The sequence below is a fragment of the Vigna umbellata genome, chromosome 7, assembly GCF_029865625.1.
Source record: "Vigna umbellata cultivar VRB3 chromosome 7, Vumbellata_1.0, whole genome shotgun sequence".
NCBI classification, from domain to species: Eukaryota; Viridiplantae; Streptophyta; class Magnoliopsida; order Fabales; family Fabaceae; genus Vigna; species Vigna umbellata.
Window position 1 is genome coordinate 19,215,776 of NC_142171.1, and position 16,653 is coordinate 19,232,428.

At 35.2% G+C, this 16,653-nt stretch overlaps 1 long non-coding RNA gene across 1 annotated transcript; it reads left to right on the top strand.

Moving 5' to 3' along the window:
* Nucleotides 1-513: 513 nt before the first annotated feature.
* Nucleotides 514-9,227, top strand: LOC148195320 (uncharacterized). The gene is made up of 3 exons (XR_015780994.1): nt 514-1,040; nt 6,713-6,844; nt 8,814-9,227. It is a non-coding gene; the product is annotated as an uncharacterized LOC148195320 (long non-coding RNA).
* The last annotated feature ends 7,426 nt before the right edge of the window (nt 9,228-16,653 follow it).

Below are 16,653 nucleotides of genomic sequence, written 5' to 3' on the forward strand. Positions count from 1 at the left end.
ATATATATATATATATATATATATATATGTCCAGTGATTGGCACTTAAAATGTTTGGAAATTGCTTTGATGTTGACTAATTCTCATATCTAAATCTTAATGAATGTTTTAACTAGTCTATGTTAGCAATTAAGTATAATTCAGATTATAGTACATCAATCTGATATACATGTTTGAATTCAATATGTTACCAAATTGATTTCATTATGGTACATAAATATGATATTTGGGTTATATGATAAATACTGACACTGTATGTTACAGATAAAGAAGTTCTGCAGGTGTAAATCCAAGTGGAAAGGACTTTGTCTAACACATACAGTGTAGGTTTTAACCCATTAGATATACAACACAATCGATTAAGTGACCAATTGTGCAGATTTTAATTGGTTAAGCAACTAATATAATTAGTTGGATGACCAATTCTGGTCAAATATGCATTTAATGGTTATTCTGGTCTATTTTATAAGTTTAAATGGTAATTGAATACATGCTTTGAACACAATTCATTCTGTATGTGGCATCTATTACAAATTCACATTGAATTTCATTGTTCTTAAGAAAAACTGGATTTACTTACCAATGATTACATACGGATTCTAATATGTATGTAATCAGATTTTACATACAGATTTAGTAAAGTGGGTTACATTTGAATTTTTACTTACCGATAATTCTTATGTAAAATCCATATGAAACTATTGCCCGTAGTGGCGGGAAAGTTTCCTAAGGAATGAATCCGTACGTAAAGGGGCCCCAATCCGTGTGTAATGGAAAATGAATCTTCTCTACCGAAATTACATTAGGTAATCGTGAAACCCTCTCCCTCCACTTTACTCGACTTTCGTTGCCTCTTCTCTCTGAGTGAAGAACCATCTCCCTTCGGCCTCTTACAATGAAGCACTAGTGTTTGATGGGTGTTCGGCCTTCTCTTTCGACATTCGCGTTCGACCTTCTCATTTCTTTCTACCTCACTCTCCTTCATCCGTTGTGTGGTTCGGTGCATTGAGGTGACGACGTTCGTTGTTGTGGTTGGTTAAGGTGATGCCTTCGACAGTACCTTCATCTTTAATTTTGTTTGTTTGTGCCCAGAATAAAATGATGAATGCTTTGACGTTTTTCTTTTGATGTTTCTTTACCGATTAATTTCTTTAATTTGATATATTTAAGCATTTGTGGTTTGGTGGTGTTTGTACGATCATTGGGTCATTCAATTTTGGGTTGTGAATGTTTAGTTAATGAGTGGTGAATTTGGGAATTATGTTTTAGGGATCGACAGGATTTGGGAATTTTGTTTGTCTAAGATATGGAAACACTTTGTTAGTGTCTGATATTCGAATTTGTGCTGTATTGCTACGAGAGAAACTGTAGTGGTTTGATAGAAAGGGTGCTGGCGTGTGAATATGTAATTAATGTTAAGTAAGTGGTTGTTATTAGTTGCAGCTTTATATTTGTGAGAGTGGATAAGATGGGAGAATTGAGAATATGGATCCATGTTTGCCTTCAAGAAATGGGGTGGGTGGGTGAGGGAGTTTCATCTAACTTTTAGTGGATAGAAATTATTCGTTTGCATGATGTGTTTCAGCACTTTGGTCACTGTCTAACATTTGCTGAAATATCTTATGTTTTAGCTTCATTGCTTACCTCAGTAAAAGATAGTAATTTGTAATTTCGACGAGTTGTTTTATTTATGTTATTGAAGGTTTATTTTGTATTGAATACCATCAGGGAGGTTTAGAATTTGACATTTTGGTTGTGTGTTGATTACTTGCAGCCTGGACCACGTGAGGTTCCCACCAATGCCTTATGTTAGAATTATTGGTTATTGTGTATGAGTTATGTGTGTATGAGTTGTGTTCAAGTGTGTTCCAACTAAGAGTGAGTTGAAAAGGAGTGTGGTTAGTTACTTTGTTTTCTATGAATGTAAGTATAGAGGTGTTTAAGACCTCAAGTAATACATATTCCTGTATTCCATTTTAACATGGTATCAGAGTGTCTATTTTAACATGGTATTAGAGCAGGTTCTTTGATCTCTTCTGGTGGTCTTTGCTGTCTGCCAGCGGCCGATGCCGGCAGCCCCTAAAAATTTCATAACATCCATTTTCTCTTCTTCTTAAAACTCAGCACCCAGAATCAAAGAGACCTAAAGTCTCACGGGAACCCTAGAAAGACACTCCCTCTATAACAGTCAGTCGTCGCGAGCCATAACCCAATCGATCGCCCCTCTCCGCCGTCGCCAGCCACTGTCCGCCGCCGGCCACCGTCACAGTTTTGACAGGTGACCAGCGGATCTAGACCGTCTCTTCGAGCGATGGCCAACCACGTCAGTTTCGGAAGCTACTTCTCCCTCACGCGTCGCCACGAGCATCAGATCTCTCCGATCTACGCCGGCCACCCTCACGGTTTCGACCGGTGACCAGCGGATCTGGACCGTCTCCTCGAGCGACGACCAACCTCGTCGGAGTCAAGACCAGACTCCTCTTCATGCGCCGCCTGTCTTCAGCTAGTATCGGGTGCGTGTTTGTCACGCGCCGCCTTCTTGTCGGCCACCGTCATAGTCGACTGGTGTCCAGTGGATCTGGACCGTCTCTTCAAGCGCAACCTAACCCTGGTGGTCGTCGTCTCTGTCTCGTCCGCATGCGCCGTCACACGCCTCCTCTCTCAGGTAGATCTTGGACGTGTGTTCACCACGTGTCGCCTTCTCAATGTCAGCATCAAACCGCGGCATTACCAGTCGTCTCGCTGGACCTCCCTTTCTCTGTTTAGACCCTCCAGAGCAGCCATTGCTGCCATCTTCGTCTGTCTTCATCTCCGTCGTTGATGGACCAGCGTCTAGTCCTACCTTTTTTCGCTTTTGTCATCCTCCAGCTTTACCGTAGGGGGTTTCGCCTTTGTGTTGTTGTTCTTGCCTTTTTCTCACTATATTTGCCGCTTTGTCAATTTCTTAAGATTGCAAATCTTTTTTAATCTTCGGACAAGCAACTGTGATACTTCCAATCTCAATCAACAATTTCACCGTTTCTGCCATGCTGTTCACACTGAGGGGGAGTATCGTTCTAAGACAACACTGCAAAGGAAATGTCAGTCCACCATGGTTGTAATCCCTGCAGTTTTCTAACTTTCAGCTACTATTGTTGATCCCATCACCCATCCTGCAAACCAAGTATCGCAGTTTAGCATGGGTGTAGTCCCTGTAGTTTTGTAGCTTTTACTACTGTTGATCCCATCACCCATCCATCATTGATGGGGATTCAGTGTAGTCCCTGCAGTTTTATAGCTTTCAGCCACTGCAGATCCCGTCACTCATCCATCATTGATGGCGATTCGGTCCTTGCAGTTTGTCATTGTCCACCGCTGCTCTCCTTCATCAACTTTTGAAGTTGAAGTTTCACAAGCTGCTGTTAGTTCATTGACATGTGATAACCCATCTCTGTTTGCCTCACACTCTTGAAGACAAATCATCCAGTTCAAAACCGAGTTCAATTATTCCAAGCTTGGTTCATACAATTTGTATGCTCCAGCCTGAGGGGAAGTGTTAGAATTATTTGTTATTGTGTATGAGTTATGTGTGTATGAGTTGTGTTCAAGTATGTTCCAACTAAGAGTGAGTTGGAAAGGAGTGTGGTTAGTTACTTTGTTTTCTATAAATATAAGTGTAGAGGTGTTTAAGACCTCAAGTAATACATATTCCTGTATACCATTTTAACACCTTATAAAGCGGAACAAGAAGACCTCAACATTTTATCTATATCTTGCTCTAACACAATGTAAGTAAGTATTGTATTGGTAAACAGGATTATTTTTTGTGTGTTGCTTTAGAGGTTGATGAAAAATAATTAGGGCTGGAATTGAAGGATCTCATGTACTCTGTAATTCTTCTTGTGGGGTAGAACTCTGACAATATGTGAATAGACTAGATCTGGGCTCCGTCTTATTATCTAGCATAAAATCAAGCTTTTCTTGTTTGACTAAGGCATGCTTTGCTTTTGTGCTTCAAAGCTGCACAAGTTGAATTAATGGCTATTTAGTTAGTCAACAAGTAAGATGACTGCAAGTTTTGTTTATAAATGTTAATGGGAAATTATTTGTCAAACTGCATAATTATGGTGTTGACCGGACCTTGTCCAAGATTATCTTTATTCAATTTTAAGAACGTTCCTTGTGCAATTTATTCATTTCGAGTTATTTGATTTCCTAAAATAAGAAATGTAACAACTAAATTGGAGTTGACTTATTTAATCGGTGTGCTTTGTTTATGAACAATAATCAGAGGTTTTCCTAAGGGGGAAGGATCTATTACTTGTGGTCTATTTGTTGAAATAAAATGTAGAAGAAGTACATTTATTAAAAGGAAAATGATACTCGAACAACCAAATTTGATAACATTTCGACACAGCACACGTGTCAGCGTTTGAGAGGGCCACGTTTTAAATGAAAAAAGCTGCTGCAATCTGAGGAAATCTGATCAAACCTGCTTCAAATGTGACGTGGCGAGGACGGGCACGGGCAGTTTAGGGTGTGCGTTTCAAATTTGAATTTTATTTTATCACTTCGTAGAGAGAGAAGCGGCGCGAACAACCAAAACGTTTGGAGAAAAGGGTGCACGAGCGACAGAGAGAGAAGCGGCGCGAAGACGAGAGTTGGAGAAAAGGGTGCACGAGCGAGAGAGAGAGAACGAGTCCTAGCCGGATACCGTTCTGCCAGCCAAGCGTTCGATCGTGCGTCCTCGCAGATTGAACGTTCAGATGTTTATTCTCAAACTGAACGTTTGGTCTCATAGTGTTACCGTTCGACATAGGCGACATAGGCGGTGCTGTGTTTTAAAATGGTCTGAGGACGCTCCTCCTCATCTACCGCTCGTCCGGCGTTCGGTTTTGAACGATCGGCCAAACAGTAAGTTTTGATTACGATCGTTCCGCTTGTCCTGTTCGTTCCTCCTCATCTACCGCTCGTCCTTCTCTTCAGCCGTTCGTCCTTTGCCTTATTCGACCGTTCGTCCATTCAACCGCTAGGACGTTCGGCTATTCTCAGTTCAAACGTTTGACCGTTCGTCCCCGCAGCTTTACCGTTCGGTCATAGTGTTTTGATGAACGTTCGGTCTCCATGATATTTGTCTTCAGCGTTCGTCCTATTTGTGCTTATTTTCTCCAGCGTTCGGTTTTGAACGTTCGGCCTATTGTGGTGTTCAGCAAATAGCGTTCGGTCATTTTCTTATGTTAGTTGAACGTTCGGTCTTGATGGGTTTATTCTCCATTGAACGTTCGGTCTTGTTATGTTTTTTCGTGTCCATAGTGAACAGCCGTTCTAGATGTTTTCTAGTACTCGTCATAGGCGTTTGGTGTTTTCGAGGCGTTCGTCCAACAGTGGGGCGTGCGTCTTTTATTTCGTTACACTTTATTTGTTTTAATAAAAAATATATAATAATAAAAATAATAAAAATATATAAAAATAGAAATAATAAAGAAAATAAATAAAAAAACAAAAAAAATCTGGAATCAGGAATATGTCTCCGAATTCTTGGAAAGTTGTCGAAAAATAAAAAGGAAAAGAAGAGAAGACAAAACAGATCAGGGAATGTGTTTCAGTGTCGGGAACTCCTAGAAATCAGTGAGGAGTTGGTTTTTCTTCAAAAGGGTTTTAAACTGCCCGTGCTCGTCCTCGTCACGTCACATTTGAAGCAGGTTTGATCAGATTTCCTCAGATTGCAGCAGCTTTTTTCATTTAAAACGTGACCCTCTCAAACGCTGACACGTGTGCTGTGTCGAAATGTTGTCAAATTTGGTTGTTCGAGTATCATTTTCCTTATTAAAAGTAGCTTGGGAAGCTTTATTTTTCACGAAGGGACCTGTAGTAATGGAAGAGAAGGAATAACATAAAGAAGCTTGAGTACAGATGTTGTTATTGATAGAAACTTGGGTATTATGGTGGTGCCTAGATCCTACCTTAAGTAGTATGGGATTGTCTCTGAAGCATTTAGGTGCTTGGAACCCCGCTTTAATAACTAGTTGTAGAGGCTGGATTCCACAAGTCCTTTGGTACTTATCAGTTATATTTGAAGATAGATATATTAGTTTTTGCAGTATGCTTTCCAGAGTTGCTTAATTCCATCAAGTTTCAGTGTGGTCCAAGAGCATCTTACATTTCTTACATATAGTGTGTTTGGGTTTTCCTAGGATAACAACTTCAAATTATTCTTATTTTTTTAATCCGGTAAATAATTCATTTCATAACAATGTGAAGGTCCTGAATTAATGTTCTTTTTTATTTACTTATATTTGAGAGGTCTACTGGACAATGAGGATATGGTTAATTGAGATACAGGACAATGAGTACACATGTAAAATATAATGGACAATCTCTTGTTGGATCATTTCTAGGGTGAAACTAAATAATATTGTCCAATAAATTTTACCTACGTTGTTTACTGTAAAATAGTGTTTGTTGGAGATGAAATTTGGAAACTTCAATTGGTTAAATAATCTGAGACATTTTGAAACGCTAGGAAACTAATAATATTATGATTTTTTAAGTGTTGTAATAAATCAATGTATTTTGTACAGTAGTTGATTTTAGCCACTAGTGTATGAGTATTATCTTTCTCAATACTGGGTGAAATATAATTTTGATTATGCACTGATCTTTTTGAAGTTTTATTTGGCATGCCTAAGATTTATGCCTGTTTTTGTTTGTCGTTTCTCCCCACCTATTCCCAGCATTCACAGATAAAAGGAAGTTTCTACTAGCAGCTAGGATATATATAGGTGCGGTACCCATACTGAATATATAATTTCCCTCGATGCTGATGATTTATTGCAAGGAAGCAATGCTTACGTTGGAAAGTTAAGGTAAACTCTATCCTAAGAAATAAAAATCCTTCTTTTCTCCTTTGTTTTTAGTTGAATGGTGAAGTGTAGACATCTAGTATTTGTAAGTTACTACCATTCTATGCCTTTAATTGTGGACACATACATTTATTGTTTTCAAAATGCTTTAGCTTAGAACTACATATACTGTGCAATTTAACTTCTTTTGGTTCTCTTTTGTGATTGACTTCGTGAGAACTAGAATTTGTTTCTGACTCAATCATGAAACTGTCAAATCTGTTTGTGTTTTACCGTTAGCAAGCTGTCTAAAAGTATTTAAAAAACAAGTTAGCAAATAAACCTTTTTTATTGCCTTTGATTTTATATGTTTAAGCATAGAGACCTGTTTGATTTGAATCCTTTAATCTACTACTAATTCTCCTCTTCATACTCTCAAACTTTTGAAGGAAATAATAGTGTACACAGAAAGAGACAACAGTTCTATATGCTTAATTACACATTGAATACGAATTTTACATACGAATTTATCCGTATGTAATTACATACAAATTTTACATACAAATTTATCCATATGTAATTATATACAGATTTATCCATACGTAATTACATACAGATAAATCTGTATGTAACATTACCTACGATCATTTTACATACAGATTTTTGTCCGTATGCAACACCACGTTATATACGGATTTTTGAGCTTACAAACAGATTTTGGCTGTAGGTAACAACGATTTTTCTTGTAGTGACATGTTCATTTTGATTTAATTCAAGCATTTCTAAATTATGCTGCATAACTTTGTTGATATACATGAGCATTATACATAACATTTGTGCTATAATACTCTATGCTTACTTTTGAAAATTACATTTGTAGTGATTATTGAAAAGTGTACTTGATATCATTGCAATATCATATCTGTTTAAGCAAATTTTGCTCTAATTCATGTACAAAATGCATAGCTGGATTTGATTATGTGGCATATATATGTATTGCTAGCATTGAACAAACAAGTCCCTGCATATCTGTTTTATATTTATTTTGGGATAGTTATTTTGAGCCAATATTGATCTTGACAAAATTCTTAAATTACTCACCACATTCGATAGTGTATTTACTGTTTTTGATAGGGGAGCATCACATACTTAATTGTTATTAAAGTTTCTTGATGTTCTCCACACATGAATTCCATTATACTTCATTGTTCTGCCATCTTTTTCTAATGCCCAAAGGAAAGAATGGAAAATGTAGAAAATGTTGGTCATCATAAAAAAGGGGGGAGATTGTTGACAGGGGGAGCCTAACTTCTATACATATTTGTTTTTGATGATGAATAGGTTTAAATGATTAGAAATGGTTTTAATCATTCTTGCACAACAAAAAGACATAACAAATGTTGAAATCATTAACATGTTAGTGCTACATGTTTTAATTCATTCATGATTGGTGAAATGAGCCTAAAACAAATTTAAAAGCTAGTTTCTGGTAATAATAATTGATTACATAAGTGGTATAATTCATTAGATTAAGCCATAACACTTATAAAGCTAAACAAGAACAAATCACTCTGTTTTAATCGATTATATAAGTTACATAACCGATTAAAACAGAGGAAAAGACACATAATTTGTTATATAAGTAACATAATATGTTAAGAAAGGAAAATGAACAGCTAACTAGGGTAAGTGGAAAAATAATTGATCATATAAGTTCTATAATCGATTAAAATAGAAAGTTAGGTCTACTCCATTATATAGATACCCTAATATGTTAAGTATGTTAGAAGAAACAATTATAGGCATAAATGTTGAAATAATCGATTATACATGTGCAATAGTCTGTTAAAATAGAGGCAAAAGCATAATAGATTATGCTAATAACGTAATCGATTAAACTGTGTCAAGATTTCAATTTTCTATATAAACCAGACTCAAGACTTGATTCATTATAATTTCAAATAATAACATACTTTCTAAGTTTTGAGTATAGGGTCTCTCAAGAACAATTCTTGTAGGATTTCAAGCTTCATTGATGATCATACATTCAAAGAATCATTCAAGATCAAGTGGACTTCACTGTTGCTGATATATTTGCACTATAAGAGTGTGTTATGATCAATGTATCATTCTTTCTACATTGTTTAGCACCTGTGTGAGTAGGCCAGGTTAGAGATTGACGGTTTTCATCTTTTGTATTGGGTGGTAGTGAGTGTTTTCCTCTCTTATTTGTGTGGTAATCTGATTTGAGTGTGGCGAGGATAGCAATAAAGAGTTTCATTGTATTCTCAACCCAAATTTGATTTAGTGGAAAACCTCTCAACTTAGGTTGTTGGAAGAAAACTGAATGTAGGCTTGTGATAAGCTGAACCAATATAAATTATTGTGTGCTTTGATCTTTCTCTCATCTTTCTTTACTTCATCGATTCATTTATCTTTGATTATTGATTTCAAGATTCAAGAACTCAAAGATTTCAAAAAAGGTTAAATCCAATTCAACCCCTCTCTTGGATTGAGATATAAGTCCTCCTATTTCTAACAATGTACACATGCATCAAGACAAGGTTTATTAATCAAGATAATGAAGAACATATAACACAACAAACAAACAAACAGAGGTAAACTTTCTCATACCTTGGTCAATCCTAAGGCTTTATCTACAACTCTAAAACATCATTAATCTTCCTTTTGCTCTAAAGGTTTTTGTTGCTCTTTCTCTTCTCTCCCAAAACACCACTGTCCTCTTTTTCTCTATTTTCTCTCTTTGATTTTTGAGTTTTTAATGTTTCTAAAACACACACTTCCACCACTTTCTCTATATCTTAATATTTATAAAATAACCCAACTTTATCTCTAATGTCTCCTTACTTATAATAATATATTTTTAAAACCAAATTTATATAAATCTTTAATTTCCTTCTATCTTATGTTCCCTTCTTAAACCCTTTATTTTATTTTATTTAATTCAAACTCTTTTGCTTTCTACACCCTCTTATTTAATTTCTACACCAATTAAATAAAAGTAAAAGACCATTTTGCCCTTAGGCCAAAAGTACAAACTAAAACAAAAGTTTACCTTAACTCTCTTTCTCTCTAAAAATTTAACCCACACTTTCAATCCTAAACCACCCTTCTATCAACAAGCTCACACATTACATTGGCAATATCACACATACAAATAATCAAAATAACAATATACCAATCATATGTTCCCTTTAATCAACAATAATATTAATTAATTAACATAGCAATTATAATTATAAAAGAAACACCTAAGCATTACACACCAATTACCCAACAATAATACCCAAGTCTCATAACCTCTTTATTTCCTATTTACCACATTTTCCTTGGGTCTTACAAATGTATCAATTTGAAAGGTTTACAGAGGAATCCAAACGTTTAGTAAAAACAAAGCAAGAGTAGAAGGATCATTTGTGCAGTTTGCATGCATCGTGAGACAACATTCTTTTGTTCTCATTATTTCAAAAACTTCATGTTGTCCCCAAAAAATGTTAGGAATGAAACATAATGGCAAAGTGAAACATGTCACTCAACTTTATTAGTGTTTCAGCAAGTTGGACGTCACGTAGGAAAGGAAGCCACTCATTGATTAACTGATGTTGAATTCAACTCAGTTGACAGGCATGTTTTAATCAACTACACTAAAGTTAAATTGTACCTTGAGTATGTTATAATCCCCTTATCAAGTTGCCAATCTCGAATGGTTTATATTGTGATGGAACCCTCCTTAAGGAGCTTGAAGAAGAATCCAAGAGTAGCTTTGCAGAAGACTTGAATTATGAAGGGAGTGCTTCATGAAGATTGGCTTGGTGATAGTTTATTGAAAGAGGTTTGGCCAATCTCGTAAGAGAGAGCTAAGAGAGTCTTAGAAGAAGGCAACTACTTAACCTTAGAGAAAGTGAGACACTAATTTGGCAAAGTTTCACTATATTCAACTCCAAGATGATTTACAATGAGAGGAGCTCTCCTATAGGAGGAGGAGAACTCTCTAAAAAGAAATGATTACATTCATTTGAAACAGGTTCATTGAACTATCTAAGATCCTAGAAACTTCCTTTGTCCAAGGGAAGTGAAATAGAGTCTTTCCCTTCACCAATTGTCCAAGGGAGGGATGGTGAATGAGAGCCTCCCTCATTGAAGAACGTCCAAAGGAGAGCAAAACTAACCCAATTGACCACATCTTGGCAGCTTTGACCTTTGCTGACAGTTTGAGTCATAACTTCCTCCACTAAACTCCAAATGAGCTAATTATATTTTTGTTGGAAAGTAGACTCAAAGGGCTTTCATTTGACTATAAGCACGTATTTTATGGACGTATAAGCTAGAGACAATGAAGTCTTCAAAATTTCTTATGTTACCAATCTCCTATGATGGGTAAGTCTTTGGCCCAAAATACAAGGCATAAAGAAAGACATATGTACATATTTACAAGGTTTAAGAGAAGTGAAAAACAAGCTTGAACACCATCTCTGAGTAGAGTCCTTCTTCTTCTTCCATCCTCCTAGTTATAGCTCAAGTTGTAGCTCCCTGGATGGAAAAACAAGCTTGAACACCATCTTCACTAATTGTGTTCATATTTAACAACTCATTCCTTGTGGTAAGCAAGTCCAAGACGGAAGAGGTTATGCTCAAATACACTCAGAGTTTTCTGACTAGTTCAGATATCAAGTATGTATACATTTTTGATAAGGATAATTCATAAAATATATGAGCTAGAGAACAACACTTCTACTTCTCCAAAGAGAATAGTTTTTTTTATTATTATAAATGGTTTGATCCTTCTAGAAGTGATACAAGAGTGGATCCTATGTATAATATTGTCGAATTGCAAATGAGTTTAAGATACCGACTGTTTGATCCATTCATTCTAGCAAGTAATGTTAGACAAGTTTATTATGTCTCATATCCATCATTTGGCAGCATTGACAAACATGGTTGGTCTGTTGCAATACAAACCAAACCAAGGGGTCACATTGACTCAAATGAGGTTGAAGAGGATATTGCCTACCAAGTTAAGGAAATGTCACATGCCCATGAAATTATTGAAGTTGAATATGTATCTTCGTTGCATGACCTTGATGGTGATGTTGATGAATTAGAAGGAGAAATACAAGAAGAAGAAGAACAACAACAACAATAACAACAATAAGAACATGAGGATGATGAAGATGACGATGATGATTATGATGAGTTTCTTGATGACAATAATGAAAATTATGACGACGAGGATGATGATGATTGAATTAGAAGATCTATTGTGCTTTTTCAAACTTTAAATTGAAATACATATTTTGTAGTGTATAGCATGTTCAAAGTTGTACACATAAACTTTCCATTCACTTTATTTTATGCTAAATAGCATATCCATTTGTTGTGACAAAAGTGAATCATTATAAATAGACATGTTCGATTAATTGTATTTCAAAATATATTTTTGACTTAATGCTCTACATTGTTTGACTTTATTTTGAACCATTTCATTACAATGATGACAAGAGAACATCCATCACGTGTTGATAAAGGCAAAGGGATAGAAAAACTTAAAAGGTAATGGCAAGAACACTATATATCAAGGGTTCCTACAACACTATCGTTTGAAGCTGCCCTCACTCCACCAGACATTAGGTCATCACATGCAGCACACCCTCCTATGGTACATACACCATGTTAAGACAAGGTCGTCTATAAAGACTAGATTGTCTAGTAACTCAGTTTTGAAGTTTAACAAATATATTTTGTTAGAATTAATGAACCTTGTTTCTCAACACCAAGAGGGGGTGAATTGGTGTTTAATAAAATCGTGCACTTTTTAAATCTATTTCATAAATTAGAATGATCTTGAAATTTTTCTTGTGCAGTAAGCAAATATGTATACAATGAAGCTAAACATGTAAAGAGATAAGGAGAGAAAATTTCAAACACATGTTTTTATCCTGATTCGGCCTCAATGCCTACATTTAGTTACCCTCATAGTCAACCTTATATTGAAGAGTATTTCATTATAATTATCAGAGTAATACAACCAAGGCTTTACAAAACACACTCAAATGTAAACACCTGACAAACTCTCAATCAAATATAGAACAAAATACACCTGCAAGCACATAACCCCTTGTCCCTGTTGCAAACACCCTTTGAGAATCCCCTTTCAAAGTCAAGAGCTCCTCAATCTTCTTCCTGACATGCACGTTAGGCAAACAACAAATCAAAGATTGCAAAACCTTTCCTTGATGAACCCAGATGCACCTTCAATCGTGCTAATGCGATCAACCAATAAAGTCTAGTAATATGCCTTTCAAGAATGCCTCAAGATTCTTCAAATTCTTCGCGTTCTTGGTTCTTGGAGCGTTTGTTCAACCTGTAACAGTTTTCTCATAGAGAAAATCATATATTACAATTTTTAATTGATCAAAAGTTACAGAGGTTCAAACAATGCATCAATATATAGTTTTTATCAATTTTGACGCAAAACAATCGATTACTATACTTATGTAATCAATTACATTAAACAAATGTACCAGGATTACAACAATCATAACTCTTAATTGAATGCTCAATTAATGTAATCGATTTGCATTAAATGTTAGTCAAACATATTTAAAAATATGATCGTTAAAGTAGTTATGACAAGCATGAAATCAGTTTTCAAAACTTAACAAACTTAATTGAATACACAACACATGTAATTGATTAAGCTTAACACTTAAACATATTTTGAAAAATTTTTCTTCCCAAAATCTCATCACAACACATCTAAAAAAGATATATGCAAACACACAAGTTTTAATCGATTTAACAACTAATGTAATCGATTGAAAGTAGTTGTTTTGCCATAGTTCAAAAATCAAGTTGTCTGATGACCTTAATTGATTACTATAATACTGTAATCAATTTTGTCATCATCAAGAACAACATAACAAGGATTGGGTTCAGCTATCACATTACTTCCCCTATCAACAATCTCCCCCTTTTTTGATGATGCACAACCATGATTAATAAGACAAACATGATGTATAGTACACAATCAAAAATCGTTTCACACATTTTCAAACACAGACATATACATTCAACTATCTCATTCAATGTTCAATTATTTCTCCCTCTGTGGACATTAGCAAAAAAAGATTTATAGCACACAGTAATTGAAACACTGAAATATTGAATCATACAAAGATGCATCAGCATATTTAAACAGAAAAACATGATACTCCCCTTGTCAGCAGTGTTCACATGATATTAATTTCTTCCCCTTTTAACATGTGAAAGTCATGTAACATAATACAAAACTCCCCCTATCAATATGCATATCATACTTCAGTATTAGAGTTGCATGATAGAGATTTAACAGAGTATGTATCATTTAAGCATTTTCAAGCAGTGTATCACAAATATAAACATTTCAGATACAACTTGAAATAAAACAACCTAGTGTTATCATCCATAAACTCATAACATATACACATGATTTTAAACAATGAGGTTTATGATGAATAAACACATATGCAATCATAATTCATGGTTTAAAAGTAAAAGATTTAGCATATAAGAAACTTCAAACTACTTGACGAAATTTAATCGATTATGAATCTCCTTTAATCGATTCAGTTCTGCAGTGCATTGTGAAATATCCCTTTCATCTCAGTAATCAGTCAGTGCTCCTGCATAACATTTTTCATCTTGACTAGATCAAGTGTTAGCACACGTGTAGTGTAACTGAGAATTAATCAATATCACAAAACAAGTATGAATATGCAATGTAATGATGAAACAATTAAATGTTCAATTGCTATCATACAAGTGAATTATTCGATTTAATAAACTCAATCAATCAATCACATTTCAATGAAAGTTTACCAAGAGATAATTTTATTGATATTGAAAAGGTAATTACAATCAGGAAAGCAACATATGGCTTAAAAGCCATTGACTACAAAACAAAACAAAACAAACAAAGAAAACTCTAGTTCAGATTAATATGCCTTCTATATTCTTTTCTTTTGCTTATTTTTCTTCATGAAATTAATCAACATGTCACTGTCACTTTCCTCTTCACCACTCTCTTCCTCTTCCTTAGACTCTTCATTCTCGTCACCAGATTCATTCAACTACAACTTTTCTTTAATTACAGTGACATCCTGATTGATGTTTTGACAAAGAATACTTAAAGAATTCATCTGCCTCACCATATATTTTTCAAACTCTGAATGGGGCCTATATGGCGCAGATGATGACCTAGCAGCTTCTTCCCCTTCTCCAACATATTCATCCTTGAATAACCAACCATCTGGTCCATGTTGAAATCCCACGTGATGTAGTGCAAAATTTTCAATCATATTACTCTTTCCATATGATTCAGAAGACTCATCTACACATTCTACACCAAAGTGGATCAACACTTTAGAGATGAATACACCATAAAGTGGATCAACACTTTTGATACTGCAGCAACCTAGTCAGTCTGAATATTTTCTTTAAGAGCATGCAGAAGGTATAGATCCTCAGTGGTTGCTTATGCGTGATTGCTCCCTCGTGCCATCAGAATCTAGGAAATGATGAAAGCACATAGGCGATCATCCTTTTTCATTCCACTAGTCCTGTAATGAGAGTATCTCTCATTTCATTAGGATTCCTTAAACAATCTTGGTATATAGTGAACTTGTGGAATCCTTTCACACCTAAATGACTTTATTCACCTCCTAACCGAAAGCCAACAATCCCAGTCCACACTTCATCCGTTAGTTTTATATAAACCCCCTTTACTCTGGAGTAGAGTGTTCCATAACTTATTTTCAAATTTGAATAAAATACCCTTACCAATTCTAGGTACCATGGGTCAACCATTTCCACGAATGTTTTCAGACAATGTGTTCTAAGCGACCCTGGAAAGTTGAATCCTTCTCTCGGGAAGAAACTGAACTTCACATATTTGTGAGGAATGATCTTCCTCATTTTCTAGTTGTCGACGAAGTTTGTCTGAGCACTATCATCACTTATTCACCTGTCAAGATTTGTACCATGATGCATTCTCTTGTGACCAATAGTCTTGACCTTCTTTCTTTGGGATGATGAAGACGCCATGACGATAAAGTGTAGAAGAAGATTTCCAAAAGACCCAAGAGAGTAAGAGTTCAGAGTAGCAGGGAAAGTGTGAGTGAAAAATGCTAATTTTAGGGTTTAAAAAAATTTGAGAATTCAATTTGGAGGGAATCCCAAAAGTTGAGTTTACGACCAGAAGATACAATCGATTTCACAAGGATTGCATTCAATTAATTTTTAACACAACAACAGAAGAGATAGGAGAGTTAATCGATTTAATTAGTTTTGAAATCGATTACGTTTTATATCAGCTTAACACACAACAGAGGAACACCCATAAATTATCCAATCGATTTCACTAGAAACGTAATCGGTTAAATTTCAGGTAAAGTGTTTTTCATCCAAATTTTTTAAACAAACAAGCACACATCATTCATACACACTACATACACTCACAAACAACAATAATGATGTATGGATGTATGAATTTACAATAATAGATGTTACTCAAGAACCTTTGATATGTTCAAATTTTAAATGCATCCATGAGCATTGTTTGCTTCTAAATCAGCTTACTTCCCTACAAAACTTGTAAATGGTTTTGTTGCAAGTACCCAACTAAACTTGGGGCCTTTTTTGTTAGTCACGGGAATTTGTTCATTAGGAACCCATTTGTATTTCCCTTTAGGAACACCAATTTTCCTATAATAACAATTCCTTACTGTATGGCCAATAGTATTATAGTAAAAGTATTCATTGGTTACAGGTTTGCT